Source organism: Pleurodeles waltl, chromosome 1_2 (genome assembly GCF_031143425.1).
Source record: "Pleurodeles waltl isolate 20211129_DDA chromosome 1_2, aPleWal1.hap1.20221129, whole genome shotgun sequence".
NCBI classification, from domain to species: Eukaryota; Metazoa; Chordata; class Amphibia; order Caudata; family Salamandridae; genus Pleurodeles; species Pleurodeles waltl.
The window spans coordinates 307,243,123-307,252,446 of NC_090437.1; positions in this window are offsets into that span (position 1 = coordinate 307,243,123).

A 9,324-nucleotide genomic window follows, 5' to 3' on the forward strand; every position below is an offset into this window, starting at 1 on the left:
GGTTGTCCAAGATGTCACAATGCAAATTGTGTATGGCCTAGTTGGCACACCAACTACCCATACAGGATTCAGTTGGTTCGGTAGTCCAGGAATTGTGTGTCTCAGAGGGTATGGGAAGTGGCCAGGTATTGTGCAGCTGTGGCGGGTATGCCTCCCATCATGTACACGATTGCATCTGTGTCACCATAAGCAGTAGACATGTGCATTGCTGTGGTTGGCCCTATGGTATTCCATTGTTGTAGCATGTGTAAATGAAGGCATGGCGTGTCATGGCATGGCATTAGGGGATGTTGTAGTTACAGTTTGTGACTGTTGTGCGGGCATTGACCGATTGCACCCTGTCTCTCTCTCTCTCTCTCCCACCCTTCCTTCCTCCTTCTCCTCCTCTGTCTTTGTGTGAATCAGCATCATCTGGCAAAGGAGAAGGGGCACCGTCGAGTGGGGAAGCTGCAGCTCATGGGACTCAAGAGGCTGAATCCAGCAAAGCTGAGGGGACTAATGGGACGGAGGGCGACAGGAGTGCCACGAGGAGACAGGATCAAACACAACATCTTCAGACTCTGCCTCCGATGGTGGCTCCCTGGGAGTGGCGGACCCATCTGAGCTCATGCCTGCATCATCCTTGTCCGCCACCCACCTTGCCAGCACCTCCCTCCCTGTAGCTCCCAACCCAGTTGCCAATGACCACTCACCCAGGAAGGTGGGCATCTCCTTCACCGCAGGCACCTCTGCCCCTGCCCCAGTCAGCCCTGCTGCCCTCAATGAGGAGGCTACTTACCTCCTGAGGTATATCTCTGTGGGGCAGACAACCATTGGGAATGCCATCCAGGGACTGGCTTCCCAGATGCAGCATTTAAATACCTTCCTGGAAGGCATTCATGGTGCCCTGCCTTTCCTGAAGAGATTGTTTCAGGCTCTAGCATCCTCATTGACGGCAGCCAGTGTTCCTACTCCTTCTGTCCCCACTCCAACTACCTGTTCCCACTCCCACATCCCTCTCCCATCACCCATCCAAGGCACACCTTCATACCACCATACATCCACATCAACAGACCCAGATCGCAAGGACAAACACAAGCACCACAGGAGACACCTCCGCCAAGACACATGCAGACACAACAACATCCACTCCCTACACGGAGACCCCCCTCCCCCTCACAGTCACATCACCACTAACACCTGCAGTCTCCACCTCATCAGTCCCAGATCCTGCCACAAGTGCTCTCACTGCCACCATCACCACAATATCACACACCCACACATGCATCCCATGCACCACATGTGCACGCACCACAACTGTCAACCCATCCACATGCAGCACATCCACTCTACCTGCAGACACCACCCCAACATTCACTCACACATTCCCCTGCCATCTCCCTGCATCTTGTCCCTCCCTCCTCCCAGTACACCTAAATGCCCACATAAATCCAACCAACAGTCACCCAGCGCACACATGTCATCTACCCAGGCACTTGCACCCAAGGCACCTCCACGTACACACCTCTCAACCATTCCCTCCACCTCCACTCTGCCTTTCCCATGTCCTACCTTCTGCCCCTAAGAAAAGTTTCCTTCAAGAGTTTTCTCTGTTCTCCCCCACTGGCTCAGTCCCTGCTCCACCCAAGCACCCTGCTACCTTTCCCAGACTCCTGCCTTCCAACTTACAGTCCTGCTCTGGTTCTCGCAAGGCCCCTCCACCAACTGAGACCTTCACCCACACAAAGTCTGCAGTTGAACCTCCCAAACACAAGCCAAAACACATTCCCTCCACCTCGAAGGCTATGCGAAGGCCCACCTTTCTCCAGGCTAAACCAGCACCTTCCAAGGGCAAGTCAAAAGAGCCCCCCTCCAAATCCACCACCAAGGACCCCCCTCCAAGTCCAGGATGAAGGACCCCCCTTCCAAGCCCAAACCACTCCCCCGCCCACCTCCCCACCCCTGAGGTGCCTGCATGCCCTATTGATGCCCTGAACCTGTGAAGGTCAGCACATTGCAGCCAGGAGTCAAGTTGGGGCATCATTCTGTGCCCAGTGTTCTTGGGGCACCGTGGGACATTTGGACTGGCCCTTTGACCTATTGTACATAGTTTAGTTTTCTGCGATTACATCTGCACCATGCCAACATTGGTGGCAATGGTGACAACCATCTCCTGGCTTTCCTTCTACATGTATGTGTGGTGGATGTGCGATTTTGTGTGTGTTGTGTGTGCACTAATGTCCTTCCCTCCAGTGTGCTAGACTGCTGTACGCACGGTTGGTGTCTTAGTCGGTGTCGCTCGTCCTGGAGGTTAATGGCCAGTAGGAACATTGGGAAGACATGCAATTCGCGTTCCATGGTGCCTACGGGCCTGCATGTGTTCTTGAAGGTGAGTGTTCCCTTTTATGTTGTTTGTTTCCGTCAGGCTTTTCGTGGTGGTGAGACCACCCCAGAAATCCTGGTGGTGTGTAGCCTCGTAAAATGGTTGTAGGAAACAGCCTGGCTACTGGCCTGAAAATGCCTTCCGCAGGCCCCAGCGGCCTGTTCACTGTAGCGGTTTGAACAGAAACTTGGCTGTGTTCTGCAGGTGCCTAACCAGCACTCGTAATATGGCAGTCTTTGCCACGGGGCCCACGGTGGTGCGACCGCCACCTACACCGTGGCGGTCCGCTGACTGTCAATACCATAATGAGGGCCCAAGTGTCTGAATGAAGCTTCATGATAAGTCCCAAAAAGTGGTGTGGAACCTCCAAGAGGAGAAACCTCCTCCACAGCATTTGATGGTCAACTCTAGCCAACGCTGTGGAAAAAACAATAAATGCCATATATACTGGCATTCCAAGGCAAAAGGCGTATTTTTCCACTTCCATCTGGAGGACCACAATATTATCCAATGTGCTGTAATTGCTCCTAAAAACGGCATGTTCCGAAGGAATAATATTGTGATCTTGAGCCCACTGCTGTAGATAGTGAAGTACACTCTTAGCAAATAATTAGCGAGAGGCATCTAGCAATGCTATCTGTTACTCGAGTACAAATGGAAAATACAGTCCACCCAAATGTTTTTGAGGATCAGGATTGCCTGCACCTTCGCCCTAGAGTCACAAAATTTGGTGATCAAACACCAATACTTCCCAGTCTTTAGCCCACAGGCTCTCTTAGGTTGATCAATTTTAGATCATACTCCTGTCTACTATCAAGTAGTTTGCATCGAGTTCTTAATTGTTTAAGGCAGTCAATTTTGTGCTGTTATCCCAAAAAAGAGAATTTCAGGTGCTGCTTTCTAATCAATAAGTTTATTTTCTGGTTTATTACCAAGACTGGGGGCTTGTACTTTCTCAGCAACAAAGAACCAACAGGATTAGAGCTTAATTTACAAAACTATTCCAATTGGGATTCAAAAAAATGAATAGAAGTCTTGCAAACAAATCCCACCACATCATCACAGACTTCCTTGATCTTTGCTTTTAAAGCAGCTATATTCTTAGTAGTCCAAAGAGATCGACCATTAGACCTATTAAAACCCATAGTACCCAGTCAACAATTTCTTGGACCCAGCTCTTGGAAACTAGGGGCTATAAATGTGCCAACTAAACTGTGGTCACTGAGTCTGAAGAAAAGACTGTGAGTTTCCTACAAACCCTGAACATTTGAAAAGAGACCACCTGTCAGGGAGACCAGATCATCGGGGTCTGCGCACGTTCCCAACATGTCCACCACTAGACAGCTCCAAGACTCCAATAGATAAAATCACAGAGCCTGAGAGAGTCCAAGCGGGGGAAAAGGCGATTAGGATGGGAACAGCAGGGAAGGAGACCTGTAGGAAGCAAAAAGGTTAAACCACACAATATCAAGATTATATCACATTGATTTTCACTAGACTATGATTCTTAGCATTGCCATACTGTAACCATGGATAACTTAAGAAAGGACTAATAACTAGGCCTCAAGACGTCTGGGTACCTGGGAAGGAATCAAGAATGATTAATACAGCTTCTCAATGAAACTTTTCATGAAATGTTACACATTGTCTAGGATTATAAGAACCTTCTAGAATTATGTTTTCAGAACAAACCATGGTCTTTTTACATGAGGACAAAAAGTAATCTGAACATTTCCTGGAACACAATAGGAATTGTATTAAGGACTTAATATGCACATATAATGTAACATCTTGAATTTTAACACCTAGTTTTAAATGCAGGAAATTAATCAAACACACTGCCGATTTCAACAAGGATATGTAAATGCCATGAAATGATCGCACACTCTGCAAGCGATCTAAAACATCAGTTTTAAATGCGGGAATGAATCGCACGTCTTGCTGATTCGAATACCACCATGTAAAAACCAAGAAATGGTCACGCACAATGATTGTCAAAATTTTAATGCAAGGAATGAATTGCTCGTCTTGCTGATTCGAATGCCACCATGTGAATGCCAAGAAATGGTCGCGCACAATGATTATCAAAGTTTTAATGCAAGGAATGAATCGCGCATCTTGCTGATTCGAATGCCACCATGTAAATGCCAAGAAATGGTCACGCACAAATGATTATCAAGGTTTTAAATGCAAGGAATGAATCGCGCGTCTTGCCGATTCGAATGCCACCATGTAAATGCCAAGAAATGGTCGCGCACAATGAATATCAAGAGTTAAATGTACGGAATGAATCGCGCGTCTTGCCGATTCGAATGCCACCATGTAAATGACAAGAAATGGTATCGCACAATGAATATCAAGAGTTAAATGCACGGAATAAATCGAGCGTCTTGCCGATTCGAATGCCACCATGTAAATGCCACGAAATGGTAGCGCACAATGAGTATCAAGAGTTAAATGCAAGGAGTGAATTGCGCGTCTAGCAGAATCGAATGCCACCATGTAAATGCCAAGAAATGGTAGCGCACAATGAGTATCAAGAGTTAAATGCACGGAATGAATTGCGCATATTGCCGATTCGAATGTCAATATGCAAATGTCTAGAAATGGTCGCGCACACTGTTGCCGACCCGAATCTCAAAAGTCAAATGCCAAGAATGAATCTTGCGTCTTGCCGATTCGAATATCAACATGGAAATGCCAGAAAACACAAGCACATTCACACGCACAAGGAAAAATCTTCCAACATGAAAACTGGGCCCAAAAACTCGAATGCCTTCGAAAACGGGATCGGGGGCCCAGCCCGACCTCCGTCTTACCGCCCTGATCAAGGATCACCAATACAATGAAGGGCAAAGGCCTGGAAGATCAAGGTAGGCCTCCGGAACAGGAGCTCAGGAAATTGCTGCTGCTCTGCACCGGGACCCCTGAATAGTGAGCACGTGGAGCTGGGCTGGCTCCCTTATATAGAGTCTGGCCCAGCCCACAAACCACACCCAGTCATGCTGCGGAGAAAGCTTTTAGAAGGCCCTGGAAAGGGACCACACCCTGACACACTCTGAAAGCCTGCAGCAAGACATTGCAAATGAACACTATTTACAAGCACCTTGAATATAGGTCTTCAGGATTAAACTCTGCAATGCAAGAGGTTAAACAACAGCATATCAACATAATGCATGAATTACGTTATCTAATAAGTGCTGGGTTTTTGCATTCCAGTCGCCCGTAGAGCGCGCACTGCCCTGATGTTGACACCACCCCATAATCAGCAAGACTCTCAGTAGAAGAGATAGAAAAATTAAGGGGCATATTTATACTCTGCTTGCGCCGGAATTGCGTCGTTTTTTTTAACGCAATTCCGACGCAAAACTAACTCCATATTTATACTTTGGCGTTAGACCCGTCTAGCGCCAAAGATCTTGGAGTTTGCGTCACTTTTTAGCGTGGACACCTACCTTGCGTTAATGATATGCAAGGTAGGCGTTCCCGTCTAAAAAATGACTCCGAGGCATGTGCGCCGTATTTACACTCCCAGGCAAAAATGACGCCCGGGAGTGGGCGGGTCAAAAAAAATGACGTCCAGCCGTTTTAGCGTCATTTTTTAACGCCTGGTTAAGGGACCTATGGGCTCGGAAGGAGCCCAGAGGTGCCCTCCCATGCCCCCAGGGACACCCCCTACCACCCTTGCCCACCCCAGGAGGACACCCAAGGATGGAGGGACCCATCCCAGGGAACTTAAGGTAAGTTCAGGTAAGTATTATTATTTTTTTTTTTTTGTGGCATAGGGGGGCCTCATTTGTGCCCCCCTACATGCCACTATGCCCAATGACCATGCCCAGGGGACAGAAGTCCCCTGGGCATGGCAATTGGGCAAGGGGGTATGACTCCTGTCTTTGCTAAGACAGGAGTCATTTCAATGGGGGTTGGGAAAAAAAAAATGGCGCTAATCGGGTTGAGGCGAAAATTTTGCCTCAGCCTGACTTGCCCCATTTTTTGGTGCCCAAGCTCCATTTTCCCCTACGCCGGCGCTGCCTGGTGTAAGTCATTTTTTTTGACGCACACCAGGCAGCTCCGCCGGCTAACGTCATTCCATAAATACGGCGCCCGCATGGCGCTTTGGAATGGCGTTAAATTTTTTGACGCACAACTGCGTTGGCGCAGTTGTGCGCCAAAAAGTATAAATACGGCCCTAAATGTGGCCACTGCACATCCAGGAGATCGCTCACTTTGGATAATCAAATCGGACTTTCTAAAAATCTCAAGTAATAAAAAGTCACAATTATCCTATCTGATTTTCTAAGGGAGGAGAATCTCCGGAATGGAAAATATGTCTTCTTTAACAACATTGGCAAAAACTGCCGAAGTAGAATTAGACACCTTAGCATTTAGATCTCCCATAATTGTAACCTGAGGGCAATCTCCCATTACACAGATTTCATGAACAACTGAAAAAAAAGGAATTCACCAGGCAGTCAAATGGTTTCCCAGGAGGACTACATATGTTCATTAATAAAAAAGAAGTTTAACCACTATTATCATCCAGAAGAGCCAACTTCTAGCACAAACACAAATTTGAGAGGTGTTGATACACAACATGGTTCCAATTAACCGAATTATTAAGCAAAGTTGTCACCCCGCCACTGACATGACCCCTTACTTAGGGGGTCATTCTGAACTCGGCAGTATAAGGCGCTTACCGCCGGACAGAAGACCGCCATAACACCGCCACGGCCGCGGTAAACCGCCACGGTCATTCTGACCCGCAACTGGCAAACCGCCAAAAACCCGACATCCACAAAAGTCCGCCACACCAAAGGTCAGCGAAAAAATGGCGATGACCAAAACTCCACCGTCACGCCAACAGAAATACGCCCATACCATTCCGACGCACAAATCCACGTGGCGGTCTTTCAAACGCGGTATTCCATTGGCGGTACACCCCGCTGCGGTCAAAATACACACACACATAGAAAACTCAGCCACATTGGTCAGTTTGAAATACACACACCTGATACACATACTAACACCACTCCCACACACCCAACACAATATAAAACACACACCCACATCACCCACAAGCCCCTACGACCCAAAATTATTGACGAAGGCTAGAGAGAGAGCACAGAATAGACAATCCCACAGACAATCCCACAACACAGAGGCACACAACACCATCACCCACACAGAATCCACGCACCAAACACCACACACCACCACACGCACCACACTCATCACCACAAACGCCCACCCCACACCTCAACCACACCACCCCATGGCACCCCAAAGACACCCCAGGTTCAGTGACGCCGAACTCAGGGTCATGGTGGAGGAAATAGTCCGTGTAGAGCCCCAGCTCTTCGGGGCACAGGTGCAGCACACCACAATTGCCAGGAAGATGGAGCTATGGCAAAGGATAGTGGACAGGGTTAACGCGGTGGGACAGCATCCACGCAATCGGGAGGACATCAGGAAGAGATGGAACGACCTACGGGGAAAGGTGCGTTCCATGGTATCAAGGCACAACATTGCGGTGCAGAAGACTGGCGGCGGACCCCCACCTACTCCCCCCGAATTTACCGCATTGGAGGAGGAAGTCTTGCACATCCTGCATCCTGAGGGCCTCGCAGGAGTAGGCGGAGGAATGGACTCTGGTAAGTCAAATCTTCACTACTGCTTCCCACCCCCACCCCACCTGCATGCCAAAACATACCCCCACCCTCACCCCCACCCCCATCACACCAACACCTAGCAAAAGGCTCACCCGCACAACCCACCCATCCCAACACCAAGCCCTGCATGCGACCACAAAGCATGGACACCCATCACCAAAGCATGCCCACTGCACACACACATCACCCCCACAAGCCACCCTCACAAAAGCCCCCACAAGGAAATGCCTGCACTTGGGTACACGGACACCCACCCATCACACGAAATGCCACACACAGAAGCAATAACCATACCTTTATACCCCTGCAGGACCCGAACACCACCACACCGCCACGGAGGGTCCAGAGATGTCCATCCCACCCCCAGAAGAGGCCCCCAGCGATGACAGCAGCTCTGTCTCCCTGGAGCCAGATGACCAGCCCGGCCCATCGGGGACCTCTGGACAGTCGGTTCCCCACAGACAGCCACAGGCTACAAGAGACCCAAACCCCTCTGGGAACACCAGCACAGCTCCCACCCAGCGGGCCCATGCCTCTGTCTCCAGGACACGTAAATCAGCGGTGTGTCCACCACTACAGGGCACCCAGGTTGACCCACCACCCCAACAACAACAGGGACCTGGGGGCAGTGGTAGTGGGCACAGCGTCCAGGGGACAGAGGCCCAGGAACACAGGGGAACTGGGAGGGCTGCTGTGCGACAGGGGGGGGGACAGGCCCGGGGAACCGACTCTCCAAGAGGCCCTCTCCTCCATCATGGGAGCATACCACCGCTCCCAGGAGACGATGGCGACGGTACTGGCCCGGTTCCAGGAGATCCAGGAACATGGGGTTCAGGGAGGAACTGAGGAACATCGGTTCCGCAATGGGGACCATCGTCGTGGCCCTTACCCAGATCGTCACCACATTGCGGGACCATGTGGCACCCCAAAGGGCCCCTGTCACTAGCCCAGGCCAGGAACAGCCTACCACCTCCGCCGGCGCTAGTGGACAGGAGGCCCCCACACAACGACAGGCCACCAGAACCCCACCTCCTGCAGAAGAAGAACCACCCCGCAAGCGGAACCTGAGATCTCACAAGAAGACAGAGTAGGATTGCAAGACCCCGCCAGCCTAAGATACCCCCTGATGTCATCCCACTGTCCCACATTGTCACCCTGTCCAACCTTGAACTGCCCCTGCTCCATCCTTCCAGAGGCATATGGACAATGCACCTGTGCGTCTGAGAACTGGACTCTGCCATAGACATTACTCCACCCATCACCGTTTCCCAATCATGTACCTATATGTAGCAC